This window comes from Ailuropoda melanoleuca, chromosome 6 (assembly GCF_002007445.2).
Source record: "Ailuropoda melanoleuca isolate Jingjing chromosome 6, ASM200744v2, whole genome shotgun sequence".
Taxonomy (NCBI): Eukaryota; Metazoa; Chordata; class Mammalia; order Carnivora; family Ursidae; genus Ailuropoda; species Ailuropoda melanoleuca.
The window spans coordinates 119,370,169-119,386,398 of record NC_048223.1 but is presented as its reverse complement, the minus strand read 5'-3'; the positions used below and the strand labels follow the sequence as shown (position 1 = coordinate 119,386,398).

The 16,230-nt window shown below is 50.1% G+C and overlaps 1 long non-coding RNA gene across 1 annotated transcript in view; it reads left to right on the top strand.

Moving 5' to 3' along the window:
* Positions 1-14,760, top strand: part of LOC117802764 — a 34,837-nt gene extending 20,077 nt beyond the window's left edge. The window contains exon 3 of the long non-coding RNA XR_004626288.1: positions 14,084-14,760. This is a non-coding gene — a long non-coding RNA (uncharacterized LOC117802764). The remainder of the gene's footprint in view (positions 1-14,083) is intronic.
* The last annotated feature ends 1,470 nt before the right edge of the window (positions 14,761-16,230 follow it).

Here is a 16,230-nt window from a genome sequence, read left to right as displayed (position 1 = left end):
AAGAGAATTTCAGCGAACTTGAGGTAACCAGTTCTCTGGGCTTCTTTTTGAAGAACTAATCTGAACAAGTTTGGAACGCACCCAGCAGTGGTTAAATTTCAATCTTTTTGTGCTGTGAATCTTTGTTCCCTTTACCTTCTCCTTGAAGTGGAAGTGATTGATGCTTAAGTGACTTTGGCTATTGAGTAATGTTTATTCAGACTGCAGGGGAACAAGATAGGGCTTAAAGACGAGGTGGGCATGTTTCCTTTGAATGGCACAAGTAGGGCCTTTGAAAGTCAAGTGTATTCCCAGTTGCGCAGTAGAACAGAGCGAGAGGGGCCAGCGGGTGAAAGGTCTCCTGCCGATGATCAACGTGCAGAAGTTAAGTGGAGCTCAAACAGTCTCGTGAAGCCACCTGAGCCGAAGTCCCGGGTTATAAATATTGACTATTGCCTGGAACGTTCTGAGGATATCTTCGGGCTTGTGGTGAGCACTTTTGACCTAGGAACTGGAGGGCTTTGTAAATAAGCTTCTAAAGCTCTGAGGAAAGAGGCAAGTCCTGTTCCCATATTTCAGACCTTCTGTAGCTAATGGCGGTCCCAGCCCCACCTGCCACCTCAGAGGTCAGCAGGGACTAGCGCCAAAAAGAAACCACCCCCACCCGCGACACCAGTGATGGTCGTGATCGCCTCCAGAGGAGCCCGAACTCCTCCACGTGTGGGCTCTCCTGCCCATTGGCTCCAGTTGGCCCGTGGTCGCCGCCAGCAGGGCTCAGCCCCGTCCAAAACACACCCAAGATCTGGCCTGGCACACACTTACTGGATCTTCAAATCCAAAAATATACGAGGAAAAACAGGAAGGAGCAATTGGCTTCATTTTGCTAGGCTAGTCTAACACTCGAAGTTGGCCATCTTTGAACCTATGGATTGAAGATGGGGCGAGGGACCTACAGTCTCTGGGGAAGCAAAGGGAGGTTACAGTTTTCTGAGCTCTGGGTGAGGGCTCCATTGACGGGGCTGGTGGTGCTCGAAACGGCCCTCTCCTTCTGAGGGGGGTAAGGGGGGTGGAAGGAAGAGCTGAGGGCCTCTGTGCATTCTCCGCTAGAGCTTCCAGAAGGAACGCCACCGACACCACCTTGACTTTAGCCTGCTATGCCTGTGTTGACGCTAACCCGCAGACTGCAAGATAGGCTTCAGTTGCTTCAAGCCGGGACCTTTGCGAGAACTTGTTACCTCGTCCATAGAGTATTAATACCCGGGTGAAGATCACGGATGTACGAGTCTTTGAAAAGTGCTACCTAGACGGCCATCGGACGAGTCCTGTGGCTCAGAGGCCAGGAGGGGTGGGCACGTCTGCGGACTCGACACCCCATCCCTGCAGATGAATGTGTCAGACTCGCCCTCCCTCCTCCTCCGGGGCCCTGTCCGGGTGGATAAAACTCTCCAAGACCTCGATGAGCCGCATCACCCCTCCTGCACCCACTGAGGGAGCTACCTTCGCCCCCAGCAGAGGGGAGGGCCACGGGACAGAAACGAGCAGCCTGTCCCCTTTCCTCCAGCTCTGGGGTCCTCGGCCTCAGCCAGTGGTTCTCAACCCTGGTGTCATATTAAAGCACCCGAGTGCTTTGGAAGCCCGCCAGCGAGTGGGCCCCCACCTCGGAGACTCAGACGGGCTTGATCTGTGGGGTGGCCGGGCCACCAGCATCTTGTAAACACGCCTGCAGCCGGGGCCGGTGCAGGAGCAGGGGAAGCCACGGCCAAGGCCAAGACAGGGCGCCCCACGGGGCTGCTGCGGGAGAGTCGTCCCTCTCCCTCCCGGGGACGCCGGGTGTCCGATTTCTCCCAGCCCCTGCAGCCTGGCTGGCGTCAGTGTGCCCACGAAGCCCGCTCCTCCCAGACAGGCAGGCTCGACCATAAATTTTAATTCAAAACTTTTCCTTTTTATTATTTTCAAATGCTCAAGGCCCTAAATGCGACGAGAAGCTTCTCTCGTGCTCTGACCTGCAGAAAAGCGGCGTGTTTCCCTCCCACCAGGGGCGCCCTGTTTCTGCAGCCCCACCCCCCTTACACACACACACTAAACTGGTTATTCTCCGCATCTGTGGATACTCTTCTATCCAGCGCGAGGCAGTGACTTCACCCGCTAAACTTTGTGTGGAGGCTCCTTCTCGGGCCAAATGGAAAGAGAATCCAGATAATCGTGGCTAATGTGAGCGCTGACAGGTATGGGTGCAGGACTCCACCTGCACAGGCCGCCTCCTCCGTGAAGCGCATGGAACCTGTCGGAGCACGTCCGCAGCCGCAGGAGCTCACCGGCATTCCTGGGCTGTTGTGTGTCTTGACTGCGCGCCTGACGCCGCCGTGTGCCTGGGAGTGACCGAGCCCCTTCGGCCTGGCCTCCTGCCTGGAATACTGGAAAACCGAAGCTGCAGGCTTGCTTCACACCTGGAACAATTCCTGGGTTGGCCCCTGCTCTGTCCTCCGCGGCCTGAGCCTGGGCGTGGGAGGGTCCCTCCTCGAGGTCACGTTGCCCCAGGCAGGGGCCACCCTTGGCCCAGAAACCCTTGGGAAGTCACATCACTCTGGTGAGCCAGAGGAGTGGGATCCAGTGGGTCTGGGGCAGGGCCTGAGGTTCTAGGTTCCTGACAAGCTCCCCGAGGGGGCTGCTGATGGTCCGACTCCGGGACCAACCACACCTGGGCCAGCAAGGCCTGGGACCTCTGGAGCTAGGTCCAAACCCAGCAAGAGCTGCCGTGGAAACCTCTCGTGAATAGGCGGAAAGGTACGAGGGAGCCCTAGAATGCTGCGGAAGGAGGCACAGCGGCGTGACCACGCATGGCTGTGGCTCACGGGTAGTGACGATGTTGCCGAAGCCATCAGTGGAGGCGGCGGCCTCCCTCCCCTCACGTCCACCAGCCTCTACTGTGCAGCACGGAAACCAGAACCTGCTCCTTCGTCGGCTCCAGCTCCGTCTGTAGCTCCCGGACACTAGGTGATCCCCTCCCAGTTGCTCGAGCAACACGCAGGGCCCCTCGGTCAGGTCGCAGTCCACCTCTCTGGCCTGAGCCCCTGGCCCGCATCCCACCGTCTCTCAGGCCTGAGCCCAGGGACACCCCGTCCATCATCTCAGAGCCCCAGCCGCAGACACTTCCTCCATGCGGTCTCCCCAGCTTCGGCTAGAAGGATTCTCGCGCTCTCCAGGCCTCAGAACGCTTCGTGCCCTCCACCTGCTCGGGAGCTTTCCTTGTGGTGCTGTCATCGCCTCCCTGCCAGCCTCCGAGCACCTCAGAAATAGTGCCTACCAGGCAGGCGGGGCCCCCAGGCGATACCTGTTTAAGATAGAAATCCTAGCAAGATCGGGGCTGCGGCCTGGGCTCAGAGCTGGGGGAGGCACAGCGGGCCTTCTCCGTGCAGGAGAGCCAGCGGGTGGAGATCACTGCCCAGAGAGAAGAGGAGTTGCGTGTAAAGCTCTCTCGCTCACTCCCAACTCCCCCTACTCTTTCCTGAAAGAAGGAGCCCCTTGTCTGCAGCGCAGGACCCAGGCGCCGTGAACCTGGCAGGTGTGTAGAAACCTGACAGGGCGAGCGCAGCGGTTCCCTTGGCGGGGAGCGGTATCCCCAACAGTGAGGTCAGACCCTCACCTGTCTGTCAAACGGGTTAAAATACATCTCTGCTAATATCGGAACACATCTTGCCTAAATACTGAAGTCGAGTGAAGGTTGATTCTAGATGTATGTTTTGTAGGCGTTAAATTCAATGTACTCATTTTAGTTTTGTTTTCCACTCCCTCTTAGAAGGAGGGGTGTGGCTTAAGCCCTTCCATGGGGTCTGGATCCTAAGGAAGCCCAGGGCCTCTAGACCCCTTGTAGGCACCCCCAGACTGGGGGCTGGGGGTCGGGGGAATCTGGGGGACTCGGGGGCAGGGAGGCAAGGGTTTTCTCTTCTTCCGTTATCTTCGCCGATGGGCAGCAGTGCCCAGCTAAGGGCTTCTTTTTTGTGCCTGGAGCTGGATTCTTCCTCCAGCTGCCTCCTCTCCCGGAGGGAAGGGAGTGAGTTTCCTCCAGGGTAGAGGAACTTCACTCAAGCCGGGAACTCAGGGACAGCCACCAGGAAGTCACGAGGACCAAGCAATCAACGTGTGATTTGCACTTTCTTTGAGAGGGGCCCTCCAGGTGGGATCGTACAGTTGATCCTTGGTGTACAGCCTGAAGCCTCTTCCAGGGGCCTGGCTGGTGCTGCCCAGCGTGCTCACGCCNGGGGGGGGGGGGGGGGGGGGGGCATCCCACCCCCACGTGTATGAGCCCCTCTAACCCCAGGTGTCTTCAATGCCCAGCCCCTGCCAGGCGCCCCAGGAAACACACCTGCAGCCTGCAGCCTCCTGACCTGGGCTGGGCCGGGCAGGTGCATGCTCCTGCAGCCTCCGCCACTCCACATTCCACCGTGCCTCACCTCCGGGCTGGCTCAGACAAGCAGCTCCCCCTGCCAGCTCCGGATGCCCAAACAGAGGCCTCTCCCTCTCCTCGACTGGGCCTAATTGCAACCTGGACGTGAGCGTCAGGAGGGACAGGGGAGAGCGTGTTAACAAGCCAGGAGGCTCCTGGTCTGAACGCTCTGGCAGTCAGGACTCCTGCACCAAGTGTAAGGCCGAGAAACAGAGACAGTGCAGAGACGGGAGCTAATTAAGCTGTAAACCATCCCGAGAGCCCCAGTGCATTTGTAATTATGCTCTCTGATCTCAGAAGCGCCTTGGGCACTCTGGGAGAGGTGGGGGAAGGAGGGGGGAAGGGGGAGCAGATGATTGAGAAGTTCATCGGGGCTTTGAGAATGGATTTTCATGAAACTGACATTTACACCGTTCTTGGAGAATCTCCCTGAAAAGAACCATAAACCGTGCCTAATTCTGCCACGTGATCGGAGGAGCTCCAATCGGCTGGCCCCAGGGGGTACTGACTTGTTTTATGTAGGTCAGGGGACCCCTGCGTGGTATGATTTTGGAAGCCCCCCTCCCTCGCTCCTGCCCACGGAAACACCCCAGCTTAGTGCATTGGTGCTGAAAATCATGCAGCCATTTAACTCTGGTGCTTTTAACATCGCCCAAATCCAAACACCGTGCCTGCTTTCTCGATGCTGCACCTCAGTGGGAAGGATGCGACCTCTCATCACTATATTCCCAACTTGTCTTTTTTTTTTTTTTAACAGTCAACAAATTAAAACACGACCTCATATTTAGGTCTAATTTTTCAAGTGGGTAAACTGAGGGCCAGGAAGAGCTGGGGACTTCATTCGAGATCACACAGGCAGAAAGGTGGCAGAGCCGGACTTGCAGCCAAGTCTGGCCTCAAACCTAGCAGACTCTGCCGTTTATAAGAAGTTGAGTAAAAAAGAAAAAGCTGGAAAGCTGAGGACTTGTCAAGCATCGTCCTGCAGAGGCTGGTACTGGGGAAGGGGGCCATGCACAAAGGGCTGGACCCTGAAGTCGGCTCCCATTATCACCTTTGGTCATTTTTTGATTTGTTGATTGTTAGCAAAAATCCAGGTCGGGGATATAGTCTTGCTCTGAAGGATAGATTACAAGCAGAAACTCTCACGCCGATGCACTTGGATCTGTTAAGGCCATCCCTGTGCAGCGATGGGCCCTGCTGACAATTGACTCAGGTCTGGGCCGAGCACATGCTCCCCCAGAAGCCCCTTTCCCCAGACGGTCCCACGTAACTGGACAGCAGCAGCTTACCGGTGCTCAGCCTTTGAAGAAAACCAGGTAATACTGGGCTCAACCCAGTTTCGGCAGGGGCTATTTCTTTTAAAAACAAAGGAGACACAGAATTCCTGCCTGAATCCGTTCACCCTGCCCCTGCAGCCAAGCCCCAGGAATTCTGTCCTGGCGGGGAAGACTCAGACCTCAGCACTTTTCTGAGCAAGGGGGATTTGGGCCAGAATCTCCTCCCATGATTCTGGCTCCCAGAGCGGCAGCAAGGCATGTCAGAGGGAGCTGGCCCCCAAGAGCCTTCCAGATCTGTGGAGCGAAGCTCGGGAATCTTGAGATTTTTCTATTTTTACTACGAACCATAATATAGAAACAACGAATTGTTCATCAAGTTTTAATACAAATTGAAGAGTTGAGGAACATAGCTGGGTGCCTGGCATCGAGTAAGGACCCCCAAATTGTCATTATCAAAAGCATACATTTCTAGCTATAACGGTAGCTGTCTCGTTGTAAACAAATTTATAAAACTCCAAGAAGTACAAAGTACAAAGAATTAAATGCATCTATTATCCGAACTCCCAGACATGGCACCTTGTGGGGCTATATCCTTCCAGAATTTTTTCTACCCATCCACTCAATATATCTATCATATAACTGGGTATGTCGATATCACACACCAGAAATGGAATAGATCTACTCACAAACATGGGACCCTGGCGTAGGTGTTGTTTGACTATAGTTTCGCTGTACATCATTTCATGAACTTCTTTTCGTAGTAACAGGTATTTACCTAATTCATTATTCTTCACAACTGCAGCGCATTCTGTTACAACAGCTCTCCAATGAGCATCCTTGCACGTCGACGCACATCCTTGCACGCCCTTCACTCCCTTGCCTGATGATTTTCTCTGGGTAAATCCCAGAAGTTGGGCTCTCAGAATTAAAGATATTAGGGACGCAGGGCCCAACTGCCCCCCAGAAGGAGCACACCAGTTTTCTTCCTGACATCTTTTCGGGTATCAACACCACCTTGACCTGTGTCGATCCTCACTATTCATGGATTCCATGTTTGCAGATTCACAAGACTTGGTCCAGAAAGTCTCTATAGAAAAAACAATCCAAATTTTTTCCTTTTCACTTGTGATACCCCTGGTATGTAGTGAGCACTCAATAAATGCAGTGAGTGTTGAATGAATGGAAGAAAGTCAGGTGGTTGTACAATTTGGACCCCAGGTCAGGATCTTGGATTTTCTGTTTCTTCTTTTTTCAACTGGTATCTTTCCCTGTCCTGCCTTTAGCTGGTTCTCAAAGGCATTTCTCGGAGGCACAAGCACTCCTCACAGAAAACCAAACTCCAGCTGTCACCCTTGATCTTTTACCACTCATTAAATCGAAGGCCACCAATGGCATCGATGTAGCATGGAGAATCGTATTTTCCCAACTAAAAAGTAGGAAACGAGGATGTTATCTGATTTATACATCTATTTATGTGGAAGAAAAAAAATATTTGCAGAAGAATAATATTTTGTGACACGTGAAGATTATGCAGAGTTCGAATTTCGGTGTCCATAAAAACTGTTGTTGGAACGTGGCCACACCCATTTGTGACCAATAGGGGATGGCGGATTTTGCTGTATTATTACCATGGAGTGGGGCAGTGGCTACAGAGAAGGGACAGCCCCCAAGCCTGAAATATTCACTCCCTGGCCCTTACAGGAACGTTTGCCAACTTGTGGCCCGGAGGTAGGAAAAGGATACTTGGTCACAACATATTTTTAAGTGTACGTGTGTGCTCACACAGACACTGGTAACGCAAAAATTCTTTTGTTGAGAATGTGGTCTTCCAACTTGGCCTCAGACCCCTTTTCCATCTCAAAAACCACTGATGACCTAAAAGAGCTTTTGCTGAACGTGGGTCGTATCTATTGATATTTGCTGTATTTGAAATTAAATCTATGAAACACGTCAACATTTATTAATTCACTGAAAATAACACAATGACTCCATTACATACTAATATACGTATCACAGTTTCATGCAAAAACAACCATATTTTCCAGAACAAAAATGTCAGCTGAGAAGAGTGGCATAATTTTATGTATTTGCAAATCTCTTTAAAATCTGGGTGAATAGAAGACAGGGAGATTCACATCATTGCCTCTGCAGTCACTCCATTGCAACAGTACACCTGAAACAGCCTCTGGAAAACGCCACCATGAGGGCAAAAAAGACAAATAACATCTTAGTACTCTCATAAAAATAGTTTTGACATAGTGGATCCTCCGAAAGTTTCTTGGGGAACCCCAGGGGTCCCCAGGCCACACTTTGAGAACCTCTGGTTTAGAAGCACAAGGGCACATATATGACAGTGTTCGCAGGGTGAAGCGTCTGTGAGAGGACTCTCTGAGCTGGAGCCAAGAGGACCCAACAAGGTAACCAGAGTCTCTGAGATGGAAAAGGTTAGGACAACCCAGGCCATTCCCTCACTTTGTCCCGCAAACCTGGAGTGGGGACAGCCGCTCCCCTGCAGCCCCAGCAGCCCAAGCCGCTGCTGGAGAAGCAGGAGGGGCTTCCGCAGTGACAGCTTCTCCTCCCCAGGTCCCAGCCTTTCTACAAGCCTCCTCCGTCCTCCCTATTTCTTCTCCTCCCCTTCGCCCTCTTCACGTGCTGGGGGGAGAGAGCCAGGTGACACGCCACCCTGTGCATCCTTGGGAAGGACTAGAGTAGCTCTCCTTTGCGTTTCCCATGGACGCGTCTGTCCAAGATCCTTCCTTCCCCGGAGCCCGGCCTCTAGTCCCTTCCCGGGGCCCCCCAGCCACCCGCTGCACCCCAGCCGCCCGCTGCACTGGTGCCTTCATCATTCTATTTTCTCTCGCATGGAACATGCGATGCAGTCTACTCCCCTGCTTGCTTTTGCTTGTTTTCATTTTTGAACTGTTGTTACTACTCTGCGAAGACATCACAGTCTGCATACGGCACCTGAGCCCAGAAGTAAAGTGTTCTGAGCGTGAAAGTGGAGGTCTAGGACGTGCTCGAGGCATGACCCGCTGCTTCTGACTTGGCGGGATTCTGATGGGAGGATGAGTCTGATGTCCTGTCCACTCGCTAAGCACCAAGCACCGTTTCAAGCCCTTGAGACCCTTGAGACCGCGCACTGTGCACCTCGACCTCTGCTTTTCCCCTTTCCTTTCTTTCTAGAAGCCACGGTTTTAAGTGAGGTGTGCGGCTTCCCAGTATAGAGACATCTGCAAGCCTCCCTTGCATCCAGGCGTGGCCACCGGACTAAGTGTGGGTCAGTGAGATGTACAGAGGGAGCCCTGTGCCTCTGTTTCTCTCGCACTCCTTCCTGCTAGCCGCAGCGAGACTGTGATGACCGAAGCTCCAGTGACCATCTGGGGCCGTGCAGTGGAAGCCACTTGTGGCAGAAGCTACAGCAACGGTGAGAAGGAGCCGGGGTCCCTGCCACTGCGCAATATACCAGCCCGGACGGCCTGGCTGTGGTCTTTCGAAGGAAGTAACTATCTTTCCTTTGTTTTAAGCCACTGCCTTCTGTTACGGTTAAATATAATCATAATACAGACCTTTAAGATCATTGCTTTTGATCCTTATGACAACAGTGGGACATCAGCACTTTCCAGTCGAGGCGGATAGAGATTATATCACGAACCCAAGGCCGTATACCCGATGAGGGCTGAAACACAGGTTCTAGCCCAGGCAGTCAGAATTCCAATCCTGTGCTTTTAATAACTATACTTTGCTCCCCACTAGCTCAATAAATGACTGGCCTTCTTCCTTTTGAAGTTGGTTTTCTGGCTTCCTTCATTTCCTGTTTATAAAAATCTCCTACTAGATACTAGCTTCTGGAGTAGAGCCACTGGGTTGCCAACTACAAAATGGGGCAACAAGACCCTTATTTATTATGTTCTCAACTCCTGTGACCTTACGGTGTATAGGCACACATGTGCACACGCACACACACACACATACACGTATGCAAACACTGATGGTACATATCCACCTCAGAGTGAAACCCCGGGTGTCCTCCTAGCTCCTCGGACGTTGGCTTTTAGACTCTCCACACACTGATCATGGTCCTAAACCCACGAATATATCCTGTAGTTGGGGATTATACTCTCTGGCACATAGAACCTCCATGATTACCAGGGAAAGGGACGAGAGCACTTGGATATCCCACCCCCTGTTTTATCCTTCAACCCAGAAGTAATAGGTCACTTCCTCTCACATCCCATTGGGCAGAACTAGTCACATGACCCCACCAATCTACAAGGAGGCTGGAGGAGGACACGTGATAGCTATAGGGTGAGCTGGAAGTGTCTGTATCATCTCATGTAAGCATCAACATGTCTACAATCATGAGTCCAACTAAAAAATATTCTGAGTTCTTTCCTCAGTCTTTGGTGGGCACAGGTGGACATTTCTAAGCTCCAATTAATGGGAAAGCCCAGATGCAGAAGGACTTCCATGAGCATCTCTGTCCTAGTGACAGAATGGGTTAGGATTTTAATATTTGATGGTTGAGGAGAAATTAGTCACGTGGTGTCTGAGAATTAAAAGAGGATACTTAGTGGCCTGAGGAGAAATAAGTCAGTTGGTCGGATTTTGCCTTCCAGCCACGAGGAAACCTGGACCAGCACCTGTGGTACCCACCCCAATTTTTCTACCCACTCTGGTCCTCCCAGAAAGTTGAGAGGAAATACATGCACAGAGTTGGAACTCTGGACTTTGAAAAGAGATGAACTCAACAATATGTATCAAGAGAACTGTACATTATTATTTATAACCTGAGTCCTCCAGTCTAAACACATTCGATTTTGTTTAGAAGTTTGAAGAGGAATGGTCAGCTTCTCTTTTTTATGGTTGGTCAATTCCAGTTAGTACTTAAGAATCTAGTTGAACCAGGGGCTGGCTTGTTTTTGCTCTGGATGGTAAATCAACCACTCAGATATTTACTTCGTCCCTACCATGTGCCTGGTACAATGCTGAAGAATACTTTGATGTTTGTGAAAGAGCAGTGCAGGGCACTACAAGGCAACGAAAAAAGTTTTGCAGTAAACATGTCACTTTGGTAATATTTACAAATAGCTCAGAAAAACTTGCCTTTCAAAGTAGTCCTTTTAGAAGTTTGCAGGCTTCTTTCTTTTTTTTTTTTAAGATTTAATTTAATTAATTTATTTTTTTAAAGATTTTTATTTTTTTATTTTTTTTATTTTAATGTTTTTTTAATTATATTATGTTAGTCACCATACAGTACATCCCTGGTTTCTGATGTAAAGTTCGATGATTCATTAGTTGTGTATAACACCCAGTGCACCATGCAATACATTTATTTATTCATTTGACAGAGAGAGAGAGACAGCCAGCGAGAGAGGGAACACAAGCAGGGGGAGTGGGAGAGGAAGAAGCAGGCTCCCAGCTGAGCAGGGAGCCCGATGCAGGGCTCGATTCCAGAACACCAGGATCACGCCCTGAGAAGGCAGATGCTTAATGACTGAGCCACCCAGGCGCCCCTATTTATTTATTTTAGAGAGTGGCGGAGAGAGCCAATGCGGGGGGGAGGAGCAGAAGGAGATGGAGAGAGAGAGAATTTTAAGCATGGAGCCTGATGTGGGGCTCGATCTCATGACCCTGAGATCATGACTTGAGTCAAAATCAAGTCACAACCAACTGAATCACCCAGGTGCCCCAGCATGCTTATTTCTGAGGTAGCTGAGTAGCTGAGAAGGGTCTTGGCACCCTCTTTTGGAAACAGCTTGAGGCCCGGGGTAAGGACACATCTGAAAGTTGAGACCATTACCGCCGTAACATCCCCTTTTGTGGAACTATTGTTATCCATCAGAGTTACCTACGACTTTTCTAGAGTTGGCATTCAATACCTTTTGTGTATTCTCAAAAATCAAACGCATGCTCAGCAGAGGAAGAGTAACCATGCCCACGGAATATCTAGAAAAATGTGCTATAGCCTCTGATGGCAAATCCCTAATTACATTTCAAAACTCCATGGCAAATCGTATTTTCCAAAAGCCATATCTCTCATCCTATTTCTCATCCTCTACACTCTCCAGGAAACTTGACGCTCGCCCACCAAGACGTGGAGACTAACCCCCTTCCCCTTGCAACTACGTGAGTTTCGGACTCACCTGCCATCCACGGCAGGCAGGGAAGCGATGCTGTCGGACTTCAGCGTGGGGTCACAAAAGGTCATCCGGTTCTGCCATGTGAGTCAGACACTCTCACCAGAGCCCTGAATCACCACGGGAGCTCTCCATCCTTTCTGTGGTGTCAATACTCCCACAACGGCCAACGTGGTGAACACAGAGTTGGAAAGAGACACACACAGGGGCCACGCTGGCCCCAGCCCACCCCCTACACAGAGCCGCAGCAGACCCCGAAACGGGTCAGCTCTGCACAGCCAACAGGTGCTCCTGGATGGGTTGCAAAGTTCCTGTTTATGGGATGCAATTTGTGGAACTTCTCTGTGCTAGCCTCCGGCCAGGACAGAGAATGAGACCCTTCTGGCTTCATGGTGGACAAACAGACCTGAAACTTCTAAGCCACCCAAAAGGACCCCTAAATGTGGCAGTATCTTCCCGAGATACCAAAGAATGTAGTGGAGAGCGCCCTCGCCTCCTGAGGGGTGACACGCAGATGGCTGTGGGCAGCGTTGGCCATCAGCTCTCTGGGGTTTTGAAGGCCGTACCTCCCTCATGAGGCTGGGAAAACCTGCCCTGAGGGATTTGGCCTGCACGGAACAACCTGGTGGGCTAGGAGCTGTGGGGGGGCTGAGCCTGCTTTGTGAGAGTGGGGCCCCGACTAGCGAGAGAACGTGCCTGCGCCCCACCACCTGGGAAAATACCCACCCCCACCAACCGACACCCGACTCAGCGTGAGGGGGTCAGAGAGAGAAGGCCGTGCTCTTTGCAACGACAGGGTTTCTATCTTAAATTAATACACTGGATTTTGGAAAAAGAAAACACATAAAAGGAGAAAATAAAAATTGTACCCAATCTCCCACTCCTCCCACTGAAAACTCTGGCTTTGTTTACCGTCTTTCAGAACACACGGTATATACAGGTTTCACACCCAAAGTCTTCCCCTTAGCATTAATTACATCATGGTCATCTCCCCACATCCTTAAATCTTAAAATATAATAATGGGCAAGGGGCGCCAGGATGGTGGGCTGGGCATCTGACTCTTGGTTTCGGCTCAGGTCATGATGTCAGGTCATGATCTCAGGGTTGTGGATCGAGCCTGGTGTTGGGCTCCACACTCAGTGCGGGGTCTGCTTGTCCATCTCCCTCTGTTCCTGCCCTCCCTCTCTCAAATAAATAAATAAAAAATTTTGAAATGAGTGCATAATATTCCATCATTTGGAAGAAAACAACTCTAACTACTAGCGATATAGGCTAACTTTGCTTTTCCGTGATGGAAAAACTTTGTAAGTCGGTCTTTGCGCTCTTACCTGACTCTAGCGCGCTTGTGGCAACAGGAAAACATCATGCAGTGACGGGGTCGTTGTTAAGGGTCTTGGTGAACTTCACTGTTTGGCAGAAAGCTGCTCTCGGTGTGAGCTCCCGCCGGAAGCGGACCAGCGCAGGTCCTACAGCAGCGAAAGGGGCAACGTGAATTCGCACGATCGGCATGATGAATACATGAAAACATCGTATGTGTTTGCTGACCGTGTGTATTTTGCTGTTGATTTGTGCTCTTTGTCCCTTTTTACAGACATCTCAGCACTTTTGTGAGGGTTTGCAACAGCCTCCCACATCAAAGTAAAATCTGCGATATTTAGTGCAAACATCTTCCCAGCATTACTGATAGCTACACTGAGTTCCAGTTTCCGCGGTCAAACGCAATCATCTCTTACTTTTTAACTTACGTCGAAGCTCTTTTTTTTTTTTTTTTTTTTAGAGATAGAGACAGCCAGTGAGAGAGGGAACACAAGCAGGGGGAGTGGGAGAGGAAGAAGCAGGCTCATAGCAGAGGAGCCTGATGTGGGACTGGATCCCAGAACGCCGGGATCACGCCACGTTGAAGCTCTTATATCAACAAAGTCCTTCTCCCAAGATCTGAAGTTTACGTACGTCTTCTATGCTTATGTTATTTTTGCACTTAACTGTTAAATGCCTGTGGACTTAATTTTGATATATGGGGGAGCTAGGAATTATCTTTTATCTTTTCCACATGGTTGGTCCTAACATCATGTGTTGACCAACCTTCCTTTCCTCACAGGTCTTCACCATGGACTAATTTTTTTTTATCTATAGTATTTCTATCAGGGCCTGTGTTGGAGACTGTTATCCCCATCCATCTGGGGGCGGTTTGCTTTGGCTATTGAAATTTTATAATATCTTTGTTTTTCTTCTTTTCCCTCAACAGCATAATACTTTTACGACAGTGTCTTCTCAAAATATTCTGGATGAAGTTACCGAAATTCCCTGCTTCAGGCCTCATCCAAATACACCTCTTGTTGATCAGAACAAATTGACAACTTTCCCCCAAGAAACCGCTCTGCTAATTTTCCCCTGCTCTTCCTGGCCTTGGGCTTTGGGATGGAGAAGCAAGCAAGAGCGGGCGAAGACAGAGCTTGGGCCTCACGAGGCCACATTGGCAGGAAATTAAATGGTGCTGTCACCTTCTTCTTATTGCGGGTCACGTGTCCGTTGTTGCCAGAAGGCGGCATTTTGCCTTTAGCTGGGTCTGCACTGCATCCTGGCAGAGTGACACCCAAAACTGCAACTACTAGCTGCTCATTAAAGAACACTCCGCAAAGAGTCTGGGTTGTACTTGTAACTGCGTCGCTAAATTATCTTGGGCGCACTGCTGTCACACTATGGAATTCTGCCACACTATCTGTAGAATGAGGCTTCCAGACTGGACTCCCTTCCAGCTCGAACGCGGTCTCACGGGTTGTAGGCCGCCCTATCCAAATCTTGCCTTCGTTTCCCCGAAGCCAGCATCTGTCAGAACTTTTCAACGGCTCTGAGTTCAGACCTCTTCACATTTTCTGGAGGCTTCTTGCTTTGTAAACAGTCTTTTCAAGATCCCAGGAATAAAAGCACCCCCAAAGTGCGAAGCAGATAAAAAGGAATAGCTATCCAAGGAAGAAGAAAGTTGTATGTATGTTTCTCTCTCTCTCTCTCTCTCATTAGTGTGACTTCTGACTGATTCAAACATTTGTTACACTTTTCCTGGAAACTTAAAAGTTTAATTTGGAATACAGTCATGGAGAGAAAATTCTGCTGAGTATATAATGTAAAAATACGGTTGCTAATGAGTGGCACTGACTTAACAGGAAATAAGGAAGAAAAATACAAATTTTGGAAGAAAATAAGCAATTTCAAAATTTTCCATTTGCTCCAAATCCAGCTTCATTGCTTCAAGGGGTAGCTTGGAAATTCTTCTCATGAAAGCGCAGTAAATATTACTGTAGACTGTTTTCTGGCCTGGAAGACGTGGGTAGAAATGACACATTTCCTAGAACAACGTTTGGGAAATTTGTGTTGATGGTACCTCTGATTTTAAGTTCTTCATTCTTTCTTCCAGCAAAAACACACCAAATAGTTGCAACAACACAGAACAGAGTTGCAAATTCCTGCTTCTTCAATTGGAAAAAAAAAAATCTTTTCTGTTCTTTGTGTCCTATCGCTTGTGTGTATTGTGAATATTTGAGTGTGTTAGATAGGTTTTGAGATAGTTTGGGGACACACCACAAAAGAATCTCCTTCTTCCCTATGAGAGATTCTGATTTTACACCATTAATCGGCATTTTCAAAACACTAAGCACCAGGTTTGAAGTCTACAAATAAAATACAAGCCCAGATGCTGTGTTTACGCTAGTGTGCATTAACAGTTCATAAGCAGTTCATTAAACTGATAACACTTTAAACAGTAACACTGGCTCTTTCAGACTCTCTCAGCCTGTAATTGTCCTGAGGCACCAAATGAACCCTTTCTAGGCTGGGAACCACAGGAATTTACATTCTTGACGTGTGTCTCTTAATTATGGACACCCTGGGCCCTGGCTGACTCAGGGAGGGTCGGGCTCAGGCCTGCATGCCCCACTGCACGCACGGGGACAGGCCAGGAGTTGTGTGCTGGGGACACCGCATGGGGAAACGGGCCTCAGGACCGGGCCAGGGCAGCCGCAGGAGCAAGGCCGCCTCACGACTTTCCTGAAACACCTCAGCTGGGTTTGTGCTGAGCCTCTGACCAGTTTTCCAAGAACCCATCTCCCTGCGGATAAAGGTCTTGGGAATGAATGTCCACCAGCCTCTCGAGTTCCCTTCCTAAGAGCAGCAATCTGCACTGCCCCAGGTCTCTCTAGAAATGGAAGAGCTGGGTGCAGTCTGCACCCCATCTCCCTGGCATGAACCTCTAGGACCTGGGGTGCTGTATTATCAGAGAGGAAGTGGAACGGCTCAGGGTCTGCCGACCTTGCCCAGTCCTCTTTCAGGAACAACATCAAGGTTAACTGTCCCATTGCCACTGTGCGAGCTCTGCACACATTTCACTGAATTCCACAA